The sequence below is a fragment of the Protomyctophum bolini genome (assembly GCF_963924005.1).
Source record: "Protomyctophum bolini genome assembly, chromosome: 10".
Classification (NCBI taxonomy): Eukaryota; Metazoa; Chordata; class Actinopteri; order Myctophiformes; family Myctophidae; genus Protomyctophum; species Protomyctophum bolini.
Window position 1 is genome coordinate 3682562 of NC_137871.1, and position 18002 is coordinate 3700563.

An 18002-nucleotide genomic window follows, 5' to 3' on the forward strand; every position below is an offset into this window, starting at 1 on the left:
CTATAATTTGGGCAGAGGGGTGCGGGCATCGCACCCCTGGCCCATGACCTTGAGCAGTGTGGTCAGTGTCTTTGTGAGTGACTCCCCAGCACCCGGAACAGTTCTTTTTCTCCATAGCAGGTGGCATAGCAGTCTGGCGGCTGTGTGTGGCTGCCCCTTTTTACCCCGTGCAGCACGGCCAATTCAATGTCTCTCGGCAAGTGGCCCCCCCAACTCTGGAGCAGCGGTGGTGGTCTTGTGCTGGCTGGTTGCTGCAGTAACATTCGGCAACAATGTCTCTTTGGTGGAACTGAGTGTACAACTGTCTCTGGAGATACGATAGGCTCGTGCATATGGAATCAAATATCCTCCCACCTTTGTTGTTGATGATTTTGGACTAAAACATTCATGCAGCTTCCTTCCTGGTCCCATGTTTTTTTTTTGCTGGCTTGCAACATTTCTATGCTACATTAGTACAACTACAAATCACACTCTGTCTTTCCTATAATTTGAGCTTCTCACCTTGATGGTGGAATGGGGGGTTTACTAGCAGATAGCGTCTAATACCACATCAATCAATTGGATTCGGGGGAGATTAATCACTTAGTTCGATCAACCTCCTGATGAAAAGAAACTAAAATAATAAACTGGAGAGGGCGATGTTCCTATATTAACTCAATTTAAGGTCAAATGGTGAACTGTTTACAGGGAGGGATATTCCAACTTAGGGGAACTATGAATCAATTATGAAATTAAATTTTAAATTTCACTTAAAATGGGATACTTCCGTTTAAGTAATATATGTAATGGGCCCAGATCTTATTATGGAATGGAATGGATAAAACCTTTTTATTAAAAGTAAAATAAAAGTCAATTGAGTCATATGTCACCTACCTACCCGTCAGGGTAAGCGAGCAATCAGTCCATGTCCTGTAGCTATCATTTTCCTACCGTCAGGGCTGAGGGAATAGCTGGTCAACATATCTGTCTACTGTTAGTAGAGGAACATGGTCTATGTTTCAGTCAGTCAAAATAAAATTAGTAAATATTAACTCAAATCAAATCAAAATTCCCTATATTTTATTCACTATAGGGGAGAAGGGATGATTAATCTGACCTTATGTGTCTTCATTTGAAACTAATCACCATTTGGTGCATTGGTTGCCCATTATATTTCACTTGTGGAAAGTAAACGCGTATATTTCCTTAGCTCAATTAAGTACAATCCTGGGATAATTTGAAACACTTCACTTATTTTTTCAAATATACTTATATATACATATACTGGCCGTCCGAGCTTGTAGATCATCTCACTTAACACTAATTTTAAATATATCTCTCCACTTGATCACTTAGGCATTCTACACAATAAGTCTTACTTTTACTTTGAGTATATTTGATTACCGAACAGGGCAGGGCACTTCTACTCTAGTGCATTTAATTCGCTTACTTGTATACTTTTATTAAGTATTTTGAATTCTGGACTTATATATATATATATATTTTTTTTCCCTAGTGGCTGCACCTATGGTGAAATTTGACTCGCTACAATCTTACAACATGCATGTGAGCAATGCCTCCAAAGTAGTTTTTCTGGGTGGTGTAACACCCATATTCTAATCAGGGTACCAGCACCTAATCTAATTGAGTAGGGCTAAAATATGCTGTACATGGACATACAGTTTTTTATCACATCTAATCGCCTCCATCCGGAAACATTACTAACACGTTTTTTCTAAATTATGATAACGGCCAATTGCCATTTTGTCCTGATATTCAATTCATTCAATTCTATTCAAGGGGGAGTTTCACTTTTTTACTGGGGGCAAGTGTCTGTCACATAAGTAGTGTCATCTTTTGGGACAAAGTGTAACTTTATTATCAATTTTTTCTACTTAATATTCTATATTCCCTGTGGACACAATTTACAGGGAAGGCCAAAATCAGTCCCTGTATTTTCCACAGTGACCTACACTTCAAAGACAACCCCACGACCCTGCCCACTTTTACTGACCCACAATATCCCCTTATTGAACAAACGACAGGCCTTCAGTCAAGGCCTCCCATCTTCTGCCTAAAAGTTCACTTTCTCACCACTGCCCAGACACAATACAATGATCATATGTCTAGTCTATGACATGAGAACATTTAAACTATATAACATAACAACCCCAACAGTGCTCAGTTAACAACTCTCACCAAACAACCAAACTATGACATGAGTCTCCCTCAAACCTCATCCACACACACCCACGCACGCAGCGACCAAGCGTGAGAGTTGGCGACCCAGCGTTCTGTCCCCTTTTAAATACTCTAACCTAATCATACGTCACACCCCCCTTTACCTCTCTCTTATGGAGGGAGGTATTACCAATATTAAACACTTACAATATAAATTTTAATGTAAACCCCGCTTCTTAGGCTACAGTGTTTTATTTTATTTTAGTCCGGTTTAAATGTATTGAATCCCCTGGGGTTTTCCCCTGACCTGAATTAAACCACCCTCTTTATTCTTGACCTTTTGTGATTTGTTCACAAAACTACAACGCAACTTCGACCTTCCGCTTGATAGTATTGCTACCCCCAGGCTGTATTACCTATTATGGTTTCACGTAAAAGGTCTATTTCACATTGGTCAACACCTAATTACCTACAGGAATAAAATTTAAAGCAGTGGGCTGTTATCGGGCCACTATGTGCCATTATTTTTCCTAATTATTATTATTATTATTATTATATATTTTCCAATTGTAGCAACCTTTGTTTACACAACATTACCCCCTTCCCTGGACCTCCGTTATCTGACTCCATTTCCTCTCTCTCTCTCTCTTGAGTAATTTGTGTTCCTCATGTCACTATCTCCTGTCTGCCACACGGAGTATTTTTATTATTATTATTATTATTATTATTTTTACCTAATTACCAAATATTTTTGTGCTTCCACATATGCGCGTGCGTGCACACACGCACACATGCTTGGCCAATATTATAAACGACATTCACCAGCAACCATAATAATTATATGTGCAAGTAAGTTTACAAAAGAAAATAATCAAAAATGTACAGTTATTTTTATATATATTTTTATATTTTTTATGGATCCTTTTTCTCTTTTGGTCATGACCATCCGTGCTACAATAATGTCTGTTAAGGACATATTGAATTCACCTCTTATCTCGTGCTACAATAATGTCTGATAAGGACATATTGAATTCACCACTATCTCGTGCCATAGCCGTGGGAACTACTTGTACAACATTGCTTTTCATTGAGTTTTAATTTACACGTTCCCACCCTTCCCTGATCAATGTGGTGTTTTTATTATTATTTTATTTGTTTTTATTTATTTTATGTTCTTATATTCAATTTTGTTCTTTGCCATTGTTTTATAATTTTAACTATTTATGTTTTATTGTATTCTATTTTAGCAAATAAAGTTTATTATTAATATTATTATATAAAATCCAAACAATTCCCCTACAAACCACTGCACCCCTATACTTCCCACGGCTATGTCTCGTGCTACAATGATGTCTGTTAAGGACATATTGAATTCACCACAATCTCGTGCTACAATAATTTTTTGTCTGATCAGGACATATTGCATTCACCTCTTATCTCGTGCTACAATCCCTGTCCCCTAAGGACATGTTGCATTCACCTCTTATCTCGTGCGCGCACCAACTATTTACATAATATACATTTCACATTTTCACACATTTCACATTTTCACACATTCACACATTTCACATTTTCACACATTTCACATTTTCACACATTCACACATTCACATTTTCACATTTTCACACATTTCACATTTTCACACATTTCACATTTCACATTTTCACACATTCACACATTTCACATTTTCACATTTTCACACATTTCACATTTTCACACATTCACACATTTCACATTTTCACACATTGACACATTTCACATTTTCACACATTTCACACATTGATTATGTTCAGATATTGATTATGTCAAAATATTACTGTGTGAATCACACTCAATTAAGTGGTATCAGACACACTATATACACTGATTTATGTCAAACACCATCGGCGAACCACTGCATGTTCTCTCATAGATATATCCCAAAAATACACACTCAGGACCTTGAGGTTCAATTATGGAGTCCTAAGGGTCCATCCTTGAACCACAGTTCCCCTAGTGGACTCCATCAGTAACTCTAATCACCATACCCATTGTAGGTGGTTGGGAATTTATTAATAATATTATAATTTTTTCCTATCCTTGTTATTGTTATTTATTCTATTATCATGACTATTTATTATATTATATTTATTATATTTTGTTATTTATCTAGTTCCCCACTGGCCAGGTGGGAAATATTGTGGATATTATTATTATTTCACAGCACACACCTTTTTATATATTTGTATATGGGTATATATATATATTATATTTTTAAACCACCTTATAACCTCTTTTTTGTAGAGGCGCACAAAAGTGCACAAAGCGCTGTCTTTTTGAAGAAAAATCCAGAAGTATTCTGTATGCATGTGGGCGTGGCTTATCTGGGGAAACGCCCAGGGAACACTTGAGAAAAGGAATTTATGATTTTATACCTCCTGGTTCAACAGTTGTAAAGCAAACACTTGAAGTAAGCTGTTATCCGGCCACCGTGTGGCCACCTTGTGCAGTTTCCTTTCAATTAATTTCCTGAATTATTATTAGTCTCCTTTCCAATGTTTGTAGTTATGGTGCTTACCCGGCAATAGTTATAGCGCAAACCGTAAAGTGGGCTGTTATAGTGCCACCATGTGGCCAACTTGTGTAATACTTTTTCAATTAATTTTCATAATTATTATGACACTCCTACTATATTTTTGTAACCATGGTGCTTACGGTTTCCAAAGGAAAAATGTTTGTTGCATTTGAAGACGGTCTCGTCTGGAGCTGGCAATGTGTTAAATGGCAATAGTGAAATCTCATGTTTGACATGTTTGTAGGGTTAAGCAATGGCTTCCTGTTTTTTCCAATCCGCACCACTCAGCAACGTTGAACATATGGAGGGGGATGGTAAGGTATGGTGTATGTGGGGGGGGGGGGGTTTAGGGGGGGTATTTAACCAACATTTATACAACATTAGACAATTGACTGGACTTCGCTCTGACTCTCTCTGACTTTCTGACCTCTCTAATTTGTGTTCCTAACAAGTAAAAATCTAGGGGGGGGGGGGGGTTTATATTTTCTGATTTGTTTTAAATTATTCCACAAAGGGACAAGGGACCTCCTTGTCCCAGGTTGGTTTCTTGACCCACTCAATGTCGCAGACCTATTATCTGAGCTGCATAACAGTGTGTTCTTTCGAATATGTAAACATCTTGACACAGCCGCCAAGCATAGACACAACAAACGATGTTCCCATCGCATTCCGGCACACGCACACACACACACACACACAAATACGCTCCCCTGCACAAACACTGGCCGCACACCCCCACACAGACGCACACACGCACACACACTGACGCTGCGCACACACACTTCACATGTACCAAGGCACACGCACGCACACACACATACACTCTAGCACAGACATACATGAAAACACGCCCATGTTTGCGCACACACCTTGCACCCAGCCGTGCACGCCTGCACACACACGTATGGGAATTAATAAACAACAGAAATCTTCTCCTGACTGCCCCACTGAGTACTTTTACTTAATTACAAGATACTTTGAGTATCTCGATGGGTGTTGGATCTACGTGGCAGTCAGGGTATATTTCCACTGTCTCACTGAAACATATGTCTGTGGTGAACACCCACACACTGCATGTACAGAGGCACACGCGCGCACGCACACACACACACATACTCTCGCACAGACACTCAAACGTGCACGCACGCCCGCACACACGTATGGCAATCAACAACAACGCTACAGCAAGCTCTAAGCAGCTACATTTTCCAACAATCGCCATATCGTTTGCCCAGCACAGCATCAAACATCAAAAGAGCCACACCAGCGGTAAAGCAGACAAGCCATTATTTCATTATGTAAACACAGTACAGTTGGCACCAAGCAGAATATAGGCCTGTCGCTGGCAGCGCCCTTTACTCTCCTAAAGCATGTTCATCTGATATCACATCCCGCTTTCTCACTAACATTTGGTTGTCCCCTTTTGGTTGCCCCATTTAGTCAAACTACAGGACAAGATAACCGCTTCTCACTAAACGTCGGGAAGTCACCAGCTGTTGCGCCATCCTGTGAGAGGGTTATCTAATAGTCCAATAAACAGGCTGTACACTCAAAATCATGGATTCACACGATCTGGCATTTATTGATTGCCCATAATTATCTCAAATTGAATGGTAATGTGATATACATATGAACAGCAAATACACATATGAAAGCAGATACGACCTGTATACATCACGAATCAGATTCGATCATATCAGTCCGCAGATCGAAGGGCCCCTCGAAGCACAGTTCCGACGCGTGTCGTTCCCGGAGAATTCTGACGTGTCACTCTTTTTCCCAAAGCTATATACTAACAATCTTTCTTGTCACTCCGTGACCTTGCTGCATGAGCACAGCCCCTGCACACTCTTAAAGTAATGGTGCTTATTTAAGAGGTGCGAAATATCCCAACAGTGGTCTAATGCAACTTGTGACAAAGTTTCGTCTAGCTGTGATCAATGGTTGGTTCACAATTAATTGTTCAACCACTAGAGGACAGCATGGTCTAACCAAAAAGAGAGAGAGACAGAGCATAATAGCATTATAGCATGCGGCAGCCTCCAAAAGTGACGCAAATCACCTCATTGTTGCCTGCGTGAAACATGATCCTCAGCCGGTTCAGCGTGAACCGTGGATAGCATATCACAGTCATTCAACACTTCCACCTCCTTTCATCTGTGTCGGAATGACCTCGATGTTCCAAGCCAACAATCAAAACAAAAACACACACGACACGACAGCAGCTCCGGGGGAGGGGAGGGGAGGGGGCAGCCGCGGCTCGGTAATCCATTCCACAACCAAAACAAACAGACAACTTTATCCCTCAATTTATTTTATTTGTGTCACTCTGACCCCAGCTATATGTTTATCAAAGTTATACGTTTGCCGACTTTGGACACAAGACATCATCACAGCATCACATCAAAAGAAAAAAGAAACAACATGGCTCTAGCCGCCCCGTAATCCAAAACAAGCGCCCGCATCGCCTAAACAACGCCTAAAATCAAAGGAAACCAATCAAAACAAACAGTGGCATATATAAAGGCGTAATATTTTCTCACGGTTTTGTGGGAGTAGGTAGATTTGAAGTGAAGAGTGAAGACGTGTTTGGAGAGAGCGATCTGAATCTGTATCTGTATTTGTATCTGTAGCTGTGTAGTTTGTGTGATCATGTCGGGTCGTAAGCGCGCATCTCGCGGTGGAGGAGTAGGCGAGGATGAGTGCGACGAGCCTAGTGTTGCTGTACGACTAGGAAAGGTCCCGAGGCGCTGCCGCGGTGGTTCTCCTGGCGACGAGGCTGCTACAACCAGTCGCGGTGCTGCTGCTGCTGCTGGAGGAAATGCTGCTCGCGGTGAGGCTAAACCTGGCCCCAGTGGTTTGAGTGGACCGGGTCGCGGTGTTAGAGGAGATGGCAATGCTGCTCACGGTGCCGGTGAGGCTAGACCTGGCCCCAGTGGTTTATCGAGTGGATCCAGCGACACTCGTTTGGGTCGCCCTGCAGCCCGTGGTCGGTCAAGCCGTGGCCGTGGCGGGCGCAAACATCCTGCAGCTCCGGGCCGTGGTCAGTCGACGCTGGATGCCTTTTTCCGTGCCATACCTAAAGCTGAGACGGGTTCCGAGTTGGAGTCTGATGAAGAGGAAGATCGAAAGATAAAGTTTTCACAGTCTTCTTGTGCCATCGATAATCCGATCGATCCTGGTTCCGTCCCTGCTTCATCCCAGTCATCTCATGTGTCGGGTTCGGGTGCGTCGACTCCACGATCATTTCACACCCGCGCATGGTTGGAAAGACAGCGAATAGAGTCTCCATTCAGCTCTCAAACTAGTGTGAGATCTCTGAATTCTGCTGCAGGGATCGATTCTGGGGACGAAAGCTCGGGTCAGTCGTGGTCACCGACTCGTGAACGACGCAGACGCAGCGATCGGGACAAGCGCCGATATACTGATGGTATGTATAATTATAATTTATTTATGTAATTATTTGAATCGCTAAAATGTAAGTTGTTAGTCTGGATAGTGTAACTAATTCATGCCTATTTTGTGTTGTCTTTTTTTTAACCTTTTTTGTAGAGCGATTCGACTCTGACGAGTTCACTTGGACTTCTGACGAGTCTGACCAATACGGCTCGTCAGAGTATGAAGACGACGAGTCGTCCATTTACTCTGGAGGCAAGATTTGTTTTATTCATTTTCAGAACTAACTAAATGGCAACTGTCTGGGACTGTCTGAATTATGTCATTCAAGCAAAAAAAAGAGAAGAATCCTATAAAATAGTGCATATCATCCTAGATTGTTATCTGACTAAAATATATAATTTACTCTGCCATTTTCAGATGTGGAGATAAGTAGGCCTAGGCCTAATGCAGCTCTCACGTCACCAGATTCCTCTGTTGGTGCTGATGGCAGGGCAGGCAGAGGTAAACATACATGTCTTCACACAAATAAAATGCATTTATTGTATTGGTAAACTTGAGACTCATGTGGGCTCCATAATATGTAAATGGTGTGTGTTTATGGTAAATAATTATGCATTTCTTTATAAAATTCTAGGTCGGGGAAGTGGAAGAGGAAGGCCTGCACCTGGCCAGCCCACTGATCCAGAGGCTGCTGTTGGCAGCACAGGCAGGGGTACGTTTATTTTTCTGTATATCACACTTGCACACACAATGTCCATCCATCTTCAACCGCTTATCCGTAGTCTGGTTGCGGGGGCAACAGCTCTAGAGAGCTCTAGATTTCCCTCTCCAATTCACAATGTATTATATATGTACTTGCATATCACACACTCAGCTCCAATACAATAAAATGCATTTATTGTATTGGTAAACTTGAGACTCATGTGGGCTCCATTTTATCTCATATATTGTATTGTCGGCTTGTACATTTTCAGGTCGGAAGAGGTCTGACTCACTGAGGTCTCTCAGGTCTGCATCTGCATACATGTAGTGCCCAGCCCAGTGAGGGTCCAGTTGATTTGGAAGGTAACCTATAGTTATGTCATTTCAGAACTAAATGGCAACAGACTGTGGGCTCATATCATGTGTTGTATTGCAGAGCTTGTAGATTGGCTATTTGAATAGTATATTCTATTTCAGAACTAAATGGCAACAGACTGTGGGCTCATATCATGTGTTGTATTGCAGAGCTTGTAGATTGGCTATTTGAATAGTATATTCTATTTCAGAACTAAATGGCAACAGACTGGGCTCATATCATGTGTTGTATTGCAGAGCTTGTAGATTGGCTATTTGAATAGTATATTCTATTCAGTTTTCAGCTAAGAAGCCCAGGGAAGAAACCCCACAACCACCTGCTGCTGTTGGCAGGGCAGGCAGAGGTAAACATTACATTTCTTCACACAAATAAAATGCATTTATTGTATTGTATATAATAACAGTGGTGGAAAATAACGAAGTACAATTACTTCGTTACTGTACTTAAGTACACGTTTTGAGAATTTGTACTTTTATTTACTATTTTTATTTTTCTGTATTTTTACTTTTACTTCGTTACATTTACAAGTCAAAAATCGTACTTTTTATCCGCTACATTAAAATTGGACACCTTTCGTTACTCGCTACACATTTCCACGCGAAATATGCGCAATCTCCGCATTTTCCACATAAAGTTTATAAAGTCATCGCCTCACTCATTCGTTCACATTCACACAGAAGCATGGTGGTGCAGTGCGTTGAAAAAGCTGGACAAGAAGCGCCCGTCTCTCTCTCTCTCTCTCTCTCTCTCTGGTGCGGTGAATAAATAACAGCGAGCCGCGCTGTGTGTGTGTGTGTGTGTCTGACGTGCGCTGCATCTGTTGGTTATTGCAGCAGATGCAGCGCATGTGTATGGGACTCACATACACATCTTAACGTCAGGAACGTTACACGACTCACCCATCCAGGTGATTGCAATAATAATCACTGTAGGCCGTCTTTACCGTGCATTGCATGTAAACGTCTGTCGAACTGGATGGTCGTTAAAGTTGATATCGGTTTCAACTTTATCCCCCAATAATGAAATCCACATTTGTGCATAGGCCTATAGCCTACTGTAGGCTTTTTTTACTCTATTTAGAAGACATTTTCAAGCTCTTGCTAATGAAATGATCGATTATTTTTATGGAGAAATCATTTTACATGCATCTCAATGGGAGACAGTTTGCCCTGTGGGTGGGGCTTAATTAGTGAAGGGCTAATTATAATGCGTGAATTTTAAGCAATTATAATGTCTGTTTTGCAAATTGCAATGGCTCTCCCCTAAATCTGAAATATATTTTTGTGTGAGCTTGCTTGCACCCTGAGTTGTTTGTAATGTTTGTAATGATAATGAGTGGCCAGTTTAGTTTCTAGTGTTTATCCCAACACAAACATTAAATGCCATTGATAATGAATGGCCAGTTTCGAGACGAGTGTTGAAATAAAGCCACTTTTGGACTTCATTTCTTTGTAGGCATTTTGAAAAGCATGTTGTACTTTTTACTTGTACTTTTTACTTGTACTTTGTAATTTTTACTTTTATACTTAAAGTACATTTTTACACCGGGTACTTTTTGTACTTAAGTACATTTAATTTGAGGTACTTTTATACTTTTACTTAAGTAACTTTCTTAATGGGTACTTTGTACTTTTACTTAAGTAATTTTCAAGTAGAGAATCAGTACTTCTACTTAAGTAAAATATTTTTGTACTTTTTCCACCACTGTATAATAATAATAATGAATTGCATTTTTATGGCGCTTTTCTATGCACTACGTGCCTACTCAAAGCGCTTACAATGGTTCATTCATACATTGGGAGGTTGCGGGGGCAACAGCAAGCTCTGTTGCCCCCGCAACGACTACGGATAAGCGGTTGAAGATGGATGGACATTGTGTGTGTGTGTGATATGCAAGTACATATATAAAATACATACTTTGTGAATTGGAGAGGGAAATCTAGAGCTCTCGAGCTGTTGCCCCCGCAACCAGACTACGGATAAGCGGTTGAACATGGATGGACATTGTGTGTGTGTGATATGAAAGTACATATACAACCGCTTATCCGTAGTCTGGTTGCGGGGGAAACAGCTCTAGAGAGCACTAGATTTCCCTCTCCAATTCACAAAGTATGTATTGTATATGTACTAGAACAGGGTTCCCCAATTAGCGGCCTGCGGGCCATCTGCGGCCCGCGGAGCGCCCCCTTGTGGCCCACGGAAGATTTTTTTTCCTTTTTAAGTTTATTTTGAAGTTTATTTTTTCTCGATTTTTTTCCTTTTTTTTTTTGGGCTGTTTACCTCTAGCGCTGATGTTTATTGTAAGTAATTATATATTTCAATTTTTTCAGGTCGAGGCAAACCACAGCGTGTTCAGCCAGAGTGGCGTCACCTGGATGCCAGTGGTTGGCAGCCCCAGTCGTTCCCGTTCACTGGAACATCAGGTCCTCGCGGCCAGGCAGCGGCCCTGCAGTCTGTAGAGCCTTCTGACTTTTTAGAACTGTTCCTCACAGAGGAGTTACTGACTATGATGGTGACGCAGACCAATTTGTATGCAGCGCGGACCATAGCAGCGGTATCACCAACGGCTCAGTCCAGGATGAATGCGTGGAAGGATGTGGACGTCAAGGAGCTGAAGGACTTTTTTGGACTGGTCTTCCTCACCGGGCTCATCCACAAGACAGATCTGGCCGACTACTGGTCAACCGACGAAGCCTTGGCAACGCCGTACTTCGGGTTGGTAATGAGTCGGAACCGGTTCCAACTGATCCTCAAGTTCCTTCATTACACTGATCGGCGGGAGGATAAAGACGACCGCATCTTCAAGATCCGCCCCATCCTGGACTACCTCGTAAAGCGATGGAAGGAGATGTTCCAGCCGGGTCAGAACATCGCAATCGATGAAGGTACGTTGCTATGGCCATTTTTTTTCATTTTATTTTTTTTATTTTTTTTAAGTTTATTTTGAAGGTTTTTTTTGGGCTGTTTACCTCTAGCGCTGATGTTTATTGTAAGTAATTATATATTTCTATTTTTTCAAGGTACGTTGCTATGGAAAGGCCGCCTTTCCTTCCGCGTGTACAACCCGCTGAAACCAGTTCACTACGGCATAAAGTCCTACATTCTTGCCGATAGTGCTTCAGCCTACTGTCACAACCTGCAACCGTACATTGGAGTGTACAGTTCATTGATGGACACCGTCACCTCTCTGCTTGGAGACTTGGCAGGGAAAGGTCATGTTCTATACATGGACAATTACTAAAATAGTGTGTCTTTGTGTGAGCACCTTCTGGAACTGAAGACTCATACGTGTGGCACCATTCGGGGTAACAGAGGCCTACCCCGAGAGGTCCAGGAGGCCAGCCTGACCACCCTGAAAAACCCTGACCGAATAGCCATGACCACAGAAAAAGTCATGGCTGTTGCATGGAGGGACAGCAAGGTGGTGAGAATTGTTTCGACCTTCCACCAGGACACTGTGGTCAATGTGCAGAAGTGGCAGAAAGGCGGGACCCAGATAGCATATGAAAAGCCTCAGTCGGCAGTAGACTACAACCAGTGGATGAACGGGGTGGATAAGCTGGATCAGCACATCACGTATTATCCCTGGACACGGAAGACCTCCAAGTGGACGACAAAGTTCTTGATGTACCTTTTTCAAATTAGCATGTACAATGCCTTTGTCCTGTACAGCATGCAGAACCCCGACGGTTGCTGTAAGAACATGAAGAGCTTCATCCACAACGTCATCGTAAAGTGGTCTACGCCCAGACAAGAGACCCGGAGAGCGCCTCACAAAAACCCAAGGGTCAGGCTAACGGCCAACATTGCACCCCTGCCAACACGCCATGTCCTGGAAAAGCTTCCCCCCACTAAAAAGAAGCTAAACCCTGGCAAACGGTGCAGGGTGTGTAGCCCACCGGGGGGTCCACGCCATGAGTCCTGTTATCAGTGTGCGGTGTGCTTCGTCCCTCTGCACAAAGGTGCATGTCACATCCGGTACCACACGGAACAAGAACTACCCTATGCATGATGTGACATGCACCTTTGTGCAGAGGGACGAAGTAATGTTTTTTTTATTTTTATGTCCTGTTTCTTATGTTTTTTTTAGGTGCTGTACTGAAATTTTAGTTTGTCATAGTCTCTTGAATAGTTTTCAGTTAGTTTTAGTCACATTTTAGTCACCTGGAATGTTTTAGTGTTAGTCTAGTTTTAGTCTACTAAATCTACAGTTGATTTAGTAGACTAAAATGTATTTTGGCGGGCCTTGATGCCGTATTAGTACAGGTCACCTAAAAACACACATGATGACTCATACAGGTGAAAAGCCCTTCTCTTGTACAGTGTGTGGTAAAGGCTTTACGGAGAAAGGTAGTCTAAAATCACACATGATGACTCATACAGGTGAAAAGCCCTTCTCTTGTACAGTGTGTGGTAAAGGCTTTACTGAGAAAGATAGTCTAAAAACTCACATGATGATTCATACAGGTGAAAAACCCTGTACTTGTACAGTATGTGGCAAAGACTTTACTCAGACGAGTAATCTAAAAACACACATGACTCATACAGGCGAAAAGCCCTTTTCTTGTACAGTATGTGGTAAAGGCTGTGTTCCGAACATTTACTTGCTGAAAATAGCAGATCTACAAACTCACATGTCATGTTTCTTATGTTTTTGAAGAGTGAAATATTCTTGGTTATTCACTTGGTTGAGTGCTGAAAATAGCAGATGTACAAACTCACAACGCGTCGCGACGCGTTGAGCTTGTAGATCGGCTATTTACTTGCTGAAAATAGCCGATCTACAAGCTCGCGTCGCGACGCATGTATACTCTGTAACATGGCATGTATACTCTGTAACTACAGTATTTATCTGAAAAATAAATTTATGGTGGAGAGATGATTCAAAAGTGGCTGTTCTTTTCTCAAACCAAGGTGTATGCAACTGCCTAGAAGTAAAGCACTGAATATGCTAGACACTTATATATATTTTTTTCTGGGTAAAGTAGAGTCCTTGATGTTTCATTTGAGTTATTTCATGTCTTGGTCATCATATCACATAAGTTTATATTGGCCTTGAAAGAGAAATGCCTGGATTTCTCAAAGGGCCTTTTTGCTCAAACTATCGTGTATTCAACTGCCTAGTAAGTAAAGAACACAACATTCTAGAAACATATTTTGTAAAGTAGAGACTTAGAGCTTCCAAATGAGCTACTGTGTGTCACTGTAGTCATATCACACAGTTTTTTATGGAGCTTCGAAGATTAGTGTAAATGGCCTAAAAGCAGGGCCTACTTTAGTCAGCGCATGGTGCTTTGACTGCTTTCAACGGCCCATAAATATAGAATGCAACATGCTGAAACTTTTTGTCGTCTTTCTGGGTAAAGTAGAGATTTAAAGCTTTGAAATTAGCTATTGTGTGTCACTGTAGTCAAATCACACAGTGTTATATGGGGCTATAAACATTATCAAACTAAAACGGCTTGTAACTCAAAATGGGTTCTCAGAATGGAACCTTTTTCACTCAAACCAAGGTGTAATAAAATGCTTATAAGTCAACCATGGAACATGCTACAAACATTATTTTATTTATTTTATTTATTTTATTTATTTTATTTATTTTATTTATTTTATTTTTAAAGTAGAGACTTGCAGCTTTAAAATGAGATTTCTTGACATTGAGGTCATATCACACATTTTTCTATTGGCATTCAAATATCTTTTGAATAGCTGGCATAAGTCACCATAAGCTGATATTAAGGGTGGCAGTCCAAGTATTCTTTAAAGAAACAGACACTCACGCCCTATTACACAAAACGTCATTCCACCCGACACACTCCTACACAGGAATAGTCAAATTACAACTACTAAGATTCCATAGGATTTGCATGCAAAGAAGTGATTTCAAAATAGCTTGTAAAACTCTATTTAATGCTCTCAGACTAAGAGGATACACTAGGACATTCCTCCGGAAAGCCCAAAATACCTTCTTAGAAATGAGAGTGTGGGATCCAGGCCCCAAATTGGCTCTGATAACCAGTTATTCAACACAGAGCACACTAGCCAACAACAGAATAAAAAGGAATTTTGAGAACCGAACGGATGATCTTCTAAAAGATTATAAAATTATATCGGCCTACAGAAAAAATGTAAACCTTAAAGATTATCTAGTACACAGCAAGCTAAAAGAAATCAACACACCAGCACGCCAGGGGCCAGAATACTTCAAACCCAAACAATTAGTAAAACATAGAACCACAAAACGCGTTTTAGAGATTAAACAACAAATAACAGCCAGAACCAGCAACTGCATTTACTTAATCACATGTGAAAAATGTGGTTTACAATATGTTGGAGAAACAGGTAAAACAAAAGGTACTAGGCTGGGACGACACAGATACAATATTAACGCCAAAAAGACAACCACAAGATTTGTGCAACATTTCATGGCTCACGGCATTGAAGCTCTAAAATGCGCTGGACTTCAACACAGCCCCAACTGGACAGAAGGACAAAGACGTTTTAATGAAAAACAGTGGATTAAGAACCTCAACACGGATTTTCCTGGAGGCTTAAACATGCCTAAAATCAGATCTTGAACACTACAAAACTTAAACTCAGGATTAAACTGGAGAAATCTAAAAGTGATTGGATCAGACTTCCTTCGGATACATGGCGAATGCATTTATTCCTTGCATTGTGCCTACAAATGTTGCAACATGTGTAGGCACAGTGCACTGAAGTTTTTTAATTCCCCCCCCCCAAAAAAGTGCCAAACCAACTGCAGGGCATTGGAGCAACAGAAAATATGTGACAGGTGCCAGCTGAAAGTGCCTTTTTTTATGTGATTTTCTTTTTTTTTCATATTAAGACAGTTTGAATGTTGAAGAAGGTTTTTATTCCAACAGATTGTTCATTTGGGCAAATTAAACGTATACATTTATATGTCAAAGTAGGCTTGTTTTTTAACAATGTTTTGGGGCCGGAGAAGCGCAGTTCTGAGATTTGCATGTTGTTTTCGATTGGTCCTGAGATCTCTTTGTTCTGAGGTTTCACGCTCTGGTCACCGCCCATTAGCGTGCTTGTGTGTTTATAAACACAGAATTATTCTACATGGCTATAGTATGGAGGAGCTTTTGGGTTATACTTTACAGGAAAATAAACAAAACCACGTAGCTACACGCTCAAATACGCTTCCCAGCCTGGAGAATAGACTTCCACCATCACACAACAACAGGCTAAAAGCTAGCTAGCCTAGTTAGCTAGCTGTCTGTGTGTCGTGTCGTGTGTTAACAGAGGGACATTGTCTTAACTGCTGAGATGTTGTCATAAGCATCTAAACACATGTTTTCACTCCTAAAATGTATAAAACTAATAATACATGTGCTATATTGCTTCATAGCCATGGTGGTCCCATGGAAGAGTGTTGCTGCTTATTCTTGTTCTTTTCCTCCAGCCGCAAAGAGCCAAAATAACTCGTCTTTTCTTTAAATCATAACTCGCTCATTTTTTGCTCATTTAAAAAAAATCAAAATACTATATAAAGTACGAAATTCGGGCTTTCATTTTGTATATAGATCGTTTGTGTAGGCCGTCTCTACGAAACGGTATCAAGTGAAAAGGAAATGTCGGAAAATCGTTTTGTGTAAAAGATCGTCAAATATATGGCCGTTAGTACTGTTAATTCAACATCCGGTGAGGAGAGGATACGGATTGTGTATGGAAATCAGCGCATACAGTGGGTGGGCTTTAGACCGGATGTAAGCCACATCCACTAAATGTACACTAAATAGAAATAGTAGACCTGCATAAAATGGTGTTCCTACTGCAGCTATTTACAACCAGGTAGTGTATAAGTGAAATTGAACACTTAAATTAGTATTTAATACTTGAATACTTATACTTAGTATTTAATACTTAGTACTTTCAAAAGGGTTTATTGGGGCACCTTACAAATTGCATTGTTTGTTTAAACATGTCAGTGTTTCTATATTGCACTGTTGACAGCTAAAACGTTCTAAGGTGGTCATTGTGGGTGGAGTTAAGTACCTATTGTCCCTCCCATTGTCACACCCACTTTCTATCCAGCTCTAAGGTGTTAAAAATGTTGTGAATATTGAAAGGGACTTTTCTCAGCTTTGGGTGAAAGGCCCCAATCATTTTAAAATGGTTATATCTCCTTCAATTATTGTCCAATTTCATTGAATGATACATCATATGAAAGCTTACATTCTGTACTTTAATAATCTGTAATAATCTGTAATCTGTAAAAATCGAGTTGAGGCTCTTTTTGCTGGCACCTGTCACATATTAGCAAAGTAATTAAGCAAACCCATTTTCTTATTTTCTTTATTAACAGTTAAAACTGGCAGAATTATTATAGATTTCATATACCGGTACAATAATATGAAATATCATGTAGAGCATTATTTTTATTCAAATTTATTTTGCTAGCTTTAGTTAACATGATAACAATTTCTTTCTAACCATATACAATGAAATGGGAGTTAAATGCTAAAATTTGTAAAATAAATTTGCAAAATATGACTCCTAACGTCGTTGAAGTGGGACTCATACAATCTCCCTGGGACTCATTCTAAAAGACCACCCCTGCATCCCGGGACTCATTACATTGAAAACCTATTTAAAACCTTCTGCATACTGTATAAACAAGAACAACCCCACCACCATCAAAACAACACAACACCAACTGCATGAGGCCATCTCTTCTCAATGCCACTCATCATCATCCTCCTCCTCCTCCTCCTCCTCCACCTCCTCTCCCCCCTCCTCCTCCTCCCCCTCTGCCTCATCATCATCATCATCATCCTC